We start from the raw sequence: 12179 nt of genomic DNA, 5'->3' as shown, positions 1-12179 counted from the left end.
TTATTTTCCCTAAGTCAGTTGTGGAGAACGCTGGGATTGTGCCTCTGGAAGCAAACAGCCCCTTTCCAACGTCGACGGGGCGTTGCTTCTTCTGTTTTTCTTCCAGACGCATAATAGTGAATGATGAATGTTAAATGCCTGAGTTTTCATTAAACCGTAGCTGAATTAGCTGATAAGTTTTGCAAAGTAGGAGGTAAAAGTATTGCAGAAGCTCAGATATGTCTCGCACTATAATTAATTTTTCTGATGAAATGATAACAGTTAACAGCGCCACATACCACTACGGTGGACGATACTTGAAAATTACCTAATTAGAAGATTAAGTTGGTCGGTGCTATCCCAGCCGCTTTCATAGTAGTGAAATGTCGAGGTCATATTACAATGAAAAAGGCTGGTGTAAAGTGATGGATGTGTTTTCTTATGAGGTAAAACCAAATGAAGGACCCAGTGTCTCAATGTGCAAGACAGTAAAGTGCCCAAATGTCAACGTTGATATTTTGATACGATAGCATGAAGTAACTTGGAAGTCTGAATCAGCGGTAATGAGTTCTATATCCTTGGGACGTAACAGCAGATCGAGACAGTGACGGAACCTGTAATGAGTAAGGTCATGGGGCAGCGGTTACACAAAGGCTAAGTCGCCCTGACTGGTTGCTCATATGTGAAAAGCCGTTCAACAGGTTTGCGATGTGGCTACAACGTGAAATCCGAAGTAATGTTAGCTTTCTTAATTTGAATTAGACAGGGAAAACTTAAATACTCCTATGAATAATTATACTTGTCTTCTTCAGGAGTAACGTACTTTGATAGTGGTGCTATTAGAGACGATGCTAACGTCCTAGGTACTGTGCACCACTCGTGGAACACTGCATCTAATAAGTCTCTTTTTCAGTACATTTGTATTTCTTGCTGTACGTCCCAAACTAACAATGGTGAAAAATATAATGTAAATGTAAAAACCTTATCTACACCTCATACATCTATTCATACCTTTCACTTTACGGTTTTTGCTTCAATTATGCAGTTCAAAAATGTTCGTTCTATCTAATTCTGGCATTGTCACATTGTAACATTATGGAAGGGTATTTACAGTGGTCCACGTTGTACTGTACGTAGACTTTTCTGGCGTACCACAGACACCACGATCCCATGCTGACCAGCGTGACTGTCTCGAGAAATATTACTGGCTTGGTAGAAATTAAAGGCAATCCGGAATAATTAAAATGTTCAAAAGAACACATATTGAAAAATAAGAGAGTCCTCAGTTCTTTCGGGTACTTTCGTTACATCTGCAAATTACCTTTTGTGTATCTCAACTGACGCAACAGCACTTTGGAAAGAAAGCGCTTCTGAACGACGGGAAAAATTTACCTAGTTAGGTGCTAGACCAATGGACAACAAGATGTTCTCTAATGATGGTTTGTTTATGGTTTACTCTGGGGATGCTCAAGGGCGTTTAACAGCTCGCTGACGATTTGTTATTTGTTAAAAACAAGGCGTAAAATCAGTGAATAATTTATAGTGACTATCGTAATTTGAAGGATCTATCAGTATCGTAATTTGAAAGTCCTATCAGTATAATAATGGACGCTATAAAACTGCATGGAAATCACAGATTGTGTGACGATTACTTTATTTAATGCATCGTTTCAATTTATTAATCATCAGATCAGTCAAAATTAAGGAGCACACGTCCTGTATAGGTATGGAGTCAAATATCTTATGAATAAGACAATGAAAAAATCTTTGCATTGCATTGTTTTGTGATTAAAATGTTTTACTCCATACCTAAGTATGACGGGGTCTCCTTAACCTTGATTAATCTGATGACGTAGACTATAAATCGAAACGCGACATTTAGGAAAGTGGTCACCACAAAACATGTGACTTTCACGTTTTTTTATAACGTCCATCATATCACTGCTACAATCTTCAAATTACGTAATAATGGGTGCATACCTCTTAAGTGACTACACATAGTGTCGCTTATAATTTTTCAACTTTGTAGAAATGCAATATACAAGTATATTTCTTTGATAACAACAAAATTTCTTAGTAATATGCATGTCGGTGAGAGATGGAAGCTTTACAACTGCGCCAGTGATATTTCAGTATCATGGACACAAAAATGGTTCTAACCAGCGAGGATCAGTGGTGAAGATCAGTGAGATAAAGATCACACTAAATCGCCGACATGCAAGTGCATCTTCGGAAATTAGAAAAACTGATTGTGTTGACACGTTCGGTGTCTATGACGTATAGAGAAGAAAACAGTTCCCTTAAAAGATTTCTCTTTCTTCTATACGCTAGAGCGAAGAGATTAATTTTGGAATAAATCAAGTAATAATGACCGACACAATTTTACGGGTGTAGCAACAGTTAGGTAATTTTGCTTCATTGGACTTAAAGCATGTTATGATCTACACAGCTTTGTGGGGAAATATAACGTAAGAGCTTCCGAAAACTGTAGAACCGGGTGTTTATAATTAAAGTGCAGCTGCTCACAAAATTTCGTAGTTGGCTGAAATCATCGGACGGCAGAAGTGTTAGATATTCTACTGCGTTAATGCGGAACCGATTAACGCTGAAAAAAAAAAAAAAAAAAGTTCCAACTTCGTTCACCAGGTGCAAATCTGGCGCTGTGAATGCAAGAAAGACGTATAGAGTGTTTCTATATGTAACGGATTAGCAACCGGACCTGGACAAAAAAGGTCAAACGAGTGAGAAAGACATAACGTTTATTTTATTATCAACTGCCACTTACACAATTTGATCAATATGAACACCGGAGACGTCAACGAAATTCTGTACAGCACCAGATTTGCAATGGTGGTCGAAATTGGAAATAATTTTTTCCAGCTTAAAACGATTCCGCATTAACGACTTAGCATACGTACTAAGTCTCGTTGCCATACTGTAATTACAGCCCACTCCGGATCTTTTCGCTGACATACTGTAATTATAGGCCACACTGGACCTCCGAGACTAAATGCACTTTAATTATAGCCACCCGGTAATTAGAGACAGAACTGTCATAGATGTGAAGTTTGTATGGGAAATGGAAGCAGTACAGATAATCACCGTGAATGTAGGTTGACTTCTATCGCCGTTACACAATTTTGCTGTTCGTCACGATGTCCTATAGCCACGAAGTAAATCTTTGAGATTGCTGATTCCGATTCAAAAAGAAACACATACTATTTACTTCATGAGTGTAGCAAAAACGTGATTTGAACACTTTGTAATCTCAAGTTACTGAAATCCTCAGTCCTTTAACGCATATTTAAAGCCCAACAGCAACTACTGTAGGAACACGACCAAAAACTCGATACAATGATGAAACAAGAGACGTGGACATACGTCCGAACTTGTAACCGAATGTGTTTCAGTTACTTTTCAGCATCAGGGCCGCTTTTAACAAACCCCGTTCTTTTTGCGCAATATTCGCAGAAGTGCCAAAATAGTGAATAATATAGACACTCTGGTTAATTTTTTTAACCACCAGCGTCGAGTTTTCCTTTAAAAACGGTCGTTGCAACTACATACCACAGAAGTTAATTTTCTGAGCAAATTCCTCTTATTAACCAAAATCTTAAACTCACATTTTTTCTGTGGATGAAGTATGTCATGGAACATTGGTCATAGCTGTGGTTCAGCAGCTTCAGAATATGTCACCAAAGATAAAATGTCAGTCATCAACTGCACAATGAAACCATAATTTGCTTCACTTAACAGGTTTCTACAGTTAAAACTGTCATCTTTAGAAGTGAAATTCGCTCAAATCATTGGTAAGCTAACATCAAAATAAAAATCTGGCGGTCGTGTTCTTTGCTACAAACTCAACAGAAACAGAATGACATCTCTAAAAGATATATGGTACGTGCGATGACTGGCAAATGATTAACTGTCCAATTTCACATCGTACATCGTAAGTGCGAGAAAAGTCATCCAAAAAAGTGGATAAGCATGGCTACATTGTGATTAGCTGTTTCATTTTAATGTTTTGTAAAGTACAAGGTTCTGACTGGAGTAGAGGCGACGGGAGGGAGGTCACGTAAAGCACAAATGCAGGACTAATTCTGTCGTCTTGAATTCATGATTAATTCCTTTCTAAATTTCTCACCATCTTATATATTTGTTTAAACTTGTCACCAGTGTCATCTCTGATTTTTAAAATTTCTAACCATCCTCTGTCTTTAATATCCTGTCATCCGCCATCTATGATTTTTGAATCCCCCACCAGCATCATCTTTATGACATCATGTATGCGAGGTCATAGTTGACGCACACAAGTAAACTCCTTTCTCTTTTCGTAGGCAACCTGATCCGATCTGCAACCTGAGATTGTACGAGCAACTGCTGGTGTGCAGAGTGAGTCAAAATGTTGTTAGCCCTGCTGCTCGCCTATCTCAGTTTCATTTTCCTTACGCGCACATTTGCTGGTTTTTTGTTTCTCTCTCTGTTCCTGAGATTTTGTGTGGTTCTCTCTTTGAAATTGCATCTATCACTGTCACAGCTAAGAACTGCTAATACGCACTGATAGTAAGTTCACTGCTCACGAATCATTCGCTTACTTTTAAAAATCATTATTAGTTTACCAAAAGCAATCCGGGCCATCACAGCTCTTCTGTTTATTCCTTAGCTGATAATCCAGTTACTGCCTTAAATATAAGAACCTAGCTGGTTCATGTATTCACTGTTAATATTTACCACTTATATTTTACGTTTGATAAACATCGAATCCGTTTAAAAACAGCATCTCTCATCATTTCATTTGTGACACTATTGATACTAACAACCCGTCTTTCTGATTAATCGCTTGAATTATACACGTAGTTTCAAAATTTCGTAACGTGTATGCAATTTTCTCTACATTTTTAATTTCTGGTCCATCGCCATCTTAAATGATGGAAGTGTGGGGTCCACCCAAAGTAAGCTACCAGTTTGTTTCCTATACATTCTTGTCGTATTGAATTGTTCTTCTTCGCAGATTTTGATCGTATCGTGTTCCGTCGTCTCGCATCTGTAAATTAATATATTCTTAGAATCGTTACTTTGGGGTAGCCGTCTAGTTACCTGCCTGCGAGCCACTGCTAGCGACCAGTGGGCGATGACCTGTACGTACCTGCACGCGCCTTGCTGCGACTGCTGGCCACCCGCAGCGCTCAGGCGCCTGATACGTTGCCTCCACATAGGTTTGCTTGGCTCGTCGCTTTCATCGCTGACTAACGGCGTAGACAATAGGAGGTAATGCGTATAAGTACGAGAACCTGTGTTAAATAAAATAACATGAGCAGTCTGATATAAGCAGTTCATAACCGGCATCTATTTTCTGACCTTGCGTTGTGTAATATAACAAAAGATCGGACATAAAGTACTACCGATACTTGGTAATAGCCAAGTACAAAAAAATGAAATTTTCTTTCATACGCACTGTTCCTTTAATCTTTTTGAAACTTCAATCAGTAAGTGATACGTTTGATCCACTCCACTAGAGGATCTTTGTTCCCGGCACATGAGTGTCTTTTATTATGTTATGTATTTACATTATTATATATTTCTTTGTGATGTTGTGTAGTCTTATTTTCTTGCGACAAATACTAAAAAGTTTTCAAAATGTAGTCACTGGTTCGAAAAACCACAGGTCAAAAGTCTTTAAGATCTATAAATGTACTGATTGAAGAATGCCGGCCGGAGTGGCCGAGTGGTTCTACGCGCTACAGTCTGGAACCGCGCGACCGCTACGGTCGCAGGTTCGAATCCTGCCTCAGGCATAGATGTGTGTGATGTCCTTAGGTTAGTTAGGTGTAAGTAGTTCTACGTTCTACGGGACTGATGACCAGAGAAGTTAAGTCCCATAGAGCTCAGAGCCATTTGAAACATTTGATTGAAGAATAATGAAATTACACGTAAATTCTCATGCTGAGCGGAGATATGGCGTTTCCACTGCATGATCAACGTAAATACAGGCAACAGTAAGCTGGCGTCTGGGTTTTACACGATCATTGTCATATTTTCTTTCTGTGTGCATAAATGTCTTCATGCACGAAAGAAATAACAATTTGGCCAGATTATAATGGTTCAAATGGCTCTGAACACTATGGGACTTAGCTGCTGAGGTCATCAGTCCCCTAGAACTTAGAACTACTTAAACCTAAATAACATAAGGACATCACACACATCCATGCCCGAGGCAGGATTCAAACCTGCGACCTTAGCGGTCGCGCGGTTCCAGACTGTAGCGCCTAGAACCGCTCGGCCACACCGGATGGCCCAGATTATAAGTAACATTCGTTACGGTAATGTGACAAGAATTTTAATAACTTTTAAAAAAATTTAAAAATTTGGAACTTTTTTTAATTTCTGCGTTTATAAAGAAGGGGGCCGAAGAGGTTCATTGTCACATGATATTTTGAATGCATTAAACCAGTAAGCTATCGAATAGGAGCAATTATTAAGTGTAATAAAGCAATGTGCGTAGTAAAGGAGGAAAATGGTAAGTTATAAAGTGTGTTCATCGCTAGAACTGAACGAAGTGCACGTTGATCTTTAGGTGGTACAGCATTTCTCTCACGACGTGTGACAGTTAGGGTACCATTTCTTCGTTATATGCTGTACGCCTTAATTTGTCCTATCTATATCTGAATTTAATAACTGTTCTGAAATATTGAAATAAAATAAAATCATTAAAAAAGATATGTTGAGTTATCACGACACATGACTCCAAACTTTGAGAAAGTAATTATTCCTTTCCATCATATGTAGGGTGTCTGAGAAATGTTGCAGCAAACTTGGAGGGGCTGTAGAGGGTGTCTTGAGGAACAAATCGAGCATAGCAACCCCTGATCGGAAACGTCATTCAAGATGGAGCCAGCTGGTGCCTAGACAGGCCTTGCCTCCTACGAATTCAATGCTTGGTTGCTTCGGTGGCTGATGGTTTACCGAAAAATATTGAATATTTCAGATGGTTCCAGGAGAAAATCGAATTGCAGGTGGAAACCCATGTCCAAAACCGATATCTTCCCAGGAAACAGAACATCACATTCGTAGGGGACTAGGCCTTAGACACAGCAGCTAGCTTCATCTTCTCTACTGGCGATCGCGGCAATCAGCGGTGATCTCTGAATAACAAACAACATAGGGAGACGTTCCTCCTAAGGCCAGTCAGCGGATAAACTCACGTTTCGTATAGAAGAGGTGGCCCAGTGGCAGGCGCCGGCGTCTACAGCTTCGATGCTCTGTAGCGTCGTTGGATGACGTTTCCGAACACGAGTTCGCATCCTCAATTTGTTCCTCAAGACACCCTCTACAACCCCTCGAGGTTCGTCGCAACATTTGTGGGACACCGTGTAGACATGGAGCTGCCTATGCTACAGTGATGTCCCATAACATTTCGACCACTTACTTTGCAACGAAAACAGCAACGATTCCGTCGGCCATGAATTCTTAAAGCTTTTGGTATATTTCCAGGGGTGTATAGCACCATATGGTACGCGCAGGTTACAGATAGTTTGCGTGTACGTGGGCAACGCCCGATAACGTCCCAGATGTGTTCCATATGCTAGAGATCAGGAAAATTTGCTGGCCAAGACATCAATGCAGCCAGCCGGGGTTGCCGAGCGGTTCTAGGCGCTACAGTCTAGAACCGGGCGACCACTACGGTCGCAGGTTCAAATCCTGCCTCGGTCATGGATGTGTGTGATGTCCTTAGGTTAGTTAGGTTTAAGTAGTTCTAAGTTCTAGGGGACTGATGACCTCAGCAGTTAAGTCCCATAGTGCTCAGAGCCATTTGAAACATTTTGAACATCAATGCAAGTTCCTTAGGATGCTCCTTTGGTCGCTGTAGCATGATTCTGATCTTGTGAGAGGGACAACTGTACTGCTGAAGGACACGGAGGACGAACGGATACGGGCCGTCCGCAGTACTGCTCAGTTAGTTTACAACTGTCGTGGTGCATTCGGTTAGTACCACACCTCCCATGGAAGACCATGTGAACGTACACTTGTCATAATACTGCCCTACCGCAGCGTTCGTAGCGCAGTGCATGTTGTGAGCAGCCATTCGCCTGAAAGACGGCTTCACCCGAACACGAACAGTCAGGCTGGTGAAACAAGAAACGTTTGTCATGCGACTCTGCCTCGGTGTGGCCAGTCTGCACGTCATATCCCAGTGACTGTTGTGTGAGGAATCTGTAATTATTGACTGTCTGGTCTAGAAGATGAGACCATCGTATTCCTCTCGATTCTCGTGAACGAGATGACGCCATGAAGCGTGAAAGGCGGTAGCTTGACTGAAAGAACGTTAATTAATGAAGAGGCATTCGTATGCGCCATCCGCGCTGCAAACACCGCAGTACCCGCTGGATGGTGAGTTTTACTGCCAGCTACAGCTCTGCTGTGGCGATAGGAAAATTTACTGTTAAGATATCCTTCATCGATGTATCGATACAAAGGCAGTCCTCTTCGACTGGCTGAATATAAGTTTAAGGCCGAAGCGAAAGTACCAACATTCGTGTGCTTTCTAGTTACTTTGAAATGGATCCTTTAGCTGAGACAAGACGCCCATCATTATGAATGTTGTTCTGTTTTATCAGGTACACTCTAATAAGGCCCTAAATGTCCAGGAAAACATAAAGTCTGATACTGAGTGAAAAATCATGCTATACAGATAGGGTGTAAACTTGATTACAGCCTTTTTTCTATCTGAGAAGAATTTATCTGAGTACTGGTCTTGGTAGTTAATGCTACTGGTTGTCTGGATCCGCTGGGATTCTAATGCGACTGAACTACTGGCTGCCAAAACTAACGGCCTGTCGGGAGAATAGCTACACTAAACATAGACACCGCATCAGGTACAGAGATTGCATAAAAACAACTTCAAAAGTACGAAGATCCTTTACCACTCATCGACATACTTGGTCTGAGTAATAAAAGAAGCGATAGAATTCGGATATGCACCATAAATTTTTACAGAGACGGAGGTTACGATCTCAGTGGTGCCTGGGTACGAGTACTTGAGATCCATCGTCTTCAAACAAATAAGACCATAAAAGATAATTATTATGGGATATGTTATGCTGTGGATGGTCGCCGTTCCACTTCGACGACTCAGAAACGGTGGGAGAAAAGGGCTTTACTGCCTCACTGTCGAATTTCCGCATTTGTGCATACGGATCCCGCTCTCCAAATTACGTCAACGGTGAGTAGCTGTTGGAATAGCAAGCCACATCCCCCCGAAAAAAGTCAGGTTTGAACGCCAAACTTTGCTTGGACAGACAATCATCTTCTTACAAAGAAACTCGTACTTGTCATCGAAAGCTCCAGCTTTCTCTCATTTTCGGCGTGGTTCTAGGCGCTTCAGTCCGGAACTGAAAGCAAATATGCCGTCGCGAACTAGTGTGTCATGCCGAGAGTATAGTTTGCTATGTAGGTTGTCGAGCAAAAATGTCCGCAGCTCGTGATCTCGCGGTCGCGTTATCGCTTCGCGAGCACGGGTCCCGGGTTCGATTCCCGGCAGGTAAGGAATTTTCACCTGCCTCCAGATGACTGAGTGTTTGTGTTGTCTTCATCATTTCATTATCAATCATGAAAGTGGCGAAATTGGACTGAGCAAGTTTGGAAATTTGTACGGGCGCTGATAACCGCGCAATTGAGCGCCCCACAAACCAAATATCATCATCGAGCAAAAATTCTATTATAAATTCACATATACACCGTTAAAGCTTCTTAAGTTTATTAAAACAGCCGATAAAATTCTAATTTTTTCTGTTATAGTTGCTTTATGTGTACTCTCATTGACTTTTTAGATTAACTGTATGGGTGACGTCCGATCTCTTTGTCACAGCAGTAAACAATGATAGGTATATGATCTGATCGGTGTTTTTCGGCTGCTACCACGAAAATAGAGTACCAAGGAAGCCAAAACGAAACACAGATCTGTGATGCATTTTATCTAAATAATTAGGCACAGGGTTCCGCGTAAGTGATCTACCTATGAATAAAGGTAGACTTCCTTCACCTATGATATCGAAAACAGCTCATCCTTTCTATTTTCTTCCATCTCCATGTCCCACTGTGAGCATTGAACTTTAAAATCACCAGGCACTATTTTAGATTGTCTCATTGAGATGATGGCCGCAATCAGGTGATCTTTCATCAGCAGTTCCCTCTGAAATCTGTGTACAGTGACCATAATAACAACACTGCTATTCATGTAAATAAACGTGAACAGAAACAAGGAAATTGAAAGGCGTCACCCCCAGACTGCAAAGAGGCATGTAGTGGCAAATTAAAGTGATTTATTTATGGATTTAATTAGGCACATTCTATGTATCGATTGGTTGTAGTTAAACTGAAGGTGTTCTAAGTGCTGCAGTGCGTGCTGTATGCGCTGCACGAAGCTGAAACATCGTAGATACGGTCATTAATCGGCGCGCTTGCGGAGTGTGCTGAAAAAAAGAGAGAGAAGCACTTCAGCTTTCTACTGCTGGGTGAAAATATGGTGCTGCAGACAGTCAGAATGCGAAATGTTTCCTGTTTTCTCTTGTTTTGACGTCATTATCCTGTTTGCCACTTGGCTATGCGTGTTGATATCTTTTGAACTGACTGTTGGTGAAGAGTTAAGAAGGTTGAAGTTTCCCGCACGAAATGCAATGTCTATCGAGAAGAAAGATCTTGCACTGCTGGTAATGAACGGCAGCAATCGCAGCGTGGGAATGTAGGAGACAAAAACAGCTGCGAAGAGGCCCCACGTCAGTAAATGGGGTACAGAATATGATGAAGAGATTTGAAGAAACAGGTGAATTAGGTTGATGCAGCAGGAAGAGGAGATGGCCCGTTCCCATGGCAGTTGTTGGTGAAGTTGCTGCAACTGTTGCCAACCGCGCAGCGCGTACTCCAAATTCTGCAGCCAGTGCTCGAGCAGTGTCACGGGAATTCTCTCTGCCCTGGTCAACAGTTCAAAAGACCGCCCCGATAGCTGAGTGGTCAGCGTGACGGATTGCCGTCCTCCGGGCCCGGGTTCGAACCCGGCTGGGTCGGGGATTTTCTCCGCTCAGAGACTGGGTGTTGTATTCATCATCATTTCATCCCCATCCGGCGCGCAGGTCGCCCAATGTGGCGTCGAATGTAGTAAGGCCTGCACCAAGGTGGCCGGACCTGCCCCGCAATGGGCCTCCCGGCCAATGACGCCAAACGCTCATTTCCATTTCCAACAGTTCAAAGGAATTTACGGCGCATTTTACACTGGTATTCCTACAAGATTCACCAAATGATGCCTCAAGATAGGCTGCAACGCCGTGACTTTTCTCTTAATTTTTTGACACTCATCGAAACTGATGACATGTGGCTGAGAAATATTCTTTCGACTGACGAGTGACATATTACTCTGCACCGTGATGTGAATGCGTGACAGAACTGCCACGTATATGGTTCTACCTGCCACACGTTTGCAGGAACATCCACTGCCCTCAGATGATGTGACTGTTGTGAATGTATAGTGTGGTTTCACAAGCTTCTTCATTCTCGGTCCGTTTTTCTTAGAGATGATGACACCTCACGGGCCTGTCACATGTACAGTGATTTATGCACGTATTAAGGACCTCCTTAGGCAACTAGTTTGACAGTTTAAATAAATCTCCGCACTTTCACACTTATGAGTAAAATACAAAGGTCTGAGCAGCAGGTACAGTTGCGTCGATAACGTCATTCAATATTCTTTCAACATTGAACAGTTTTTGGTATATCCTGAATTTATTACATTTAATCCAGAAAATTATTATGTAAAGCTAAATTCACTGATCAGATCAAGGCTGTAGCCCAAAGCTGATCACCTGGTATTTAACCCATGGCGTTATTGACGTAGGTGTGAAGGGGAATGTGAACGGGACATTATTTTAGTAGTCATTGATCTACTGTTAAAATGAAAAGAGAACTCATTCTTTCGGAGAAGCTCGTCAGTTGTATTCATTAGGCTGAGCGAACACTCTTCGAATTCTGGCGCAAGAAAAATTCTTGGCGGTATCAGAAATCGATCATGGGTCTTGTGCACGACAGACTTACATGCTGAATACTCAACTGCATTGTTGGATTAAGTAACGCGTTACATTTCAAAAATGTAATATTCTAAGGGATTACAGGATTGTGGTGTCTGCTTTCAGGACACGCTTTTCCATCATTTT

This window comes from Schistocerca americana, chromosome 3 (genome assembly GCF_021461395.2).
Source record: "Schistocerca americana isolate TAMUIC-IGC-003095 chromosome 3, iqSchAmer2.1, whole genome shotgun sequence".
Lineage (NCBI taxonomy): Eukaryota > Metazoa > Arthropoda > Insecta > Orthoptera > Acrididae > Schistocerca > Schistocerca americana.
The sequence above is the reverse complement of the archived record's forward strand: the minus strand, read 5'-3'. Positions refer to the sequence as shown.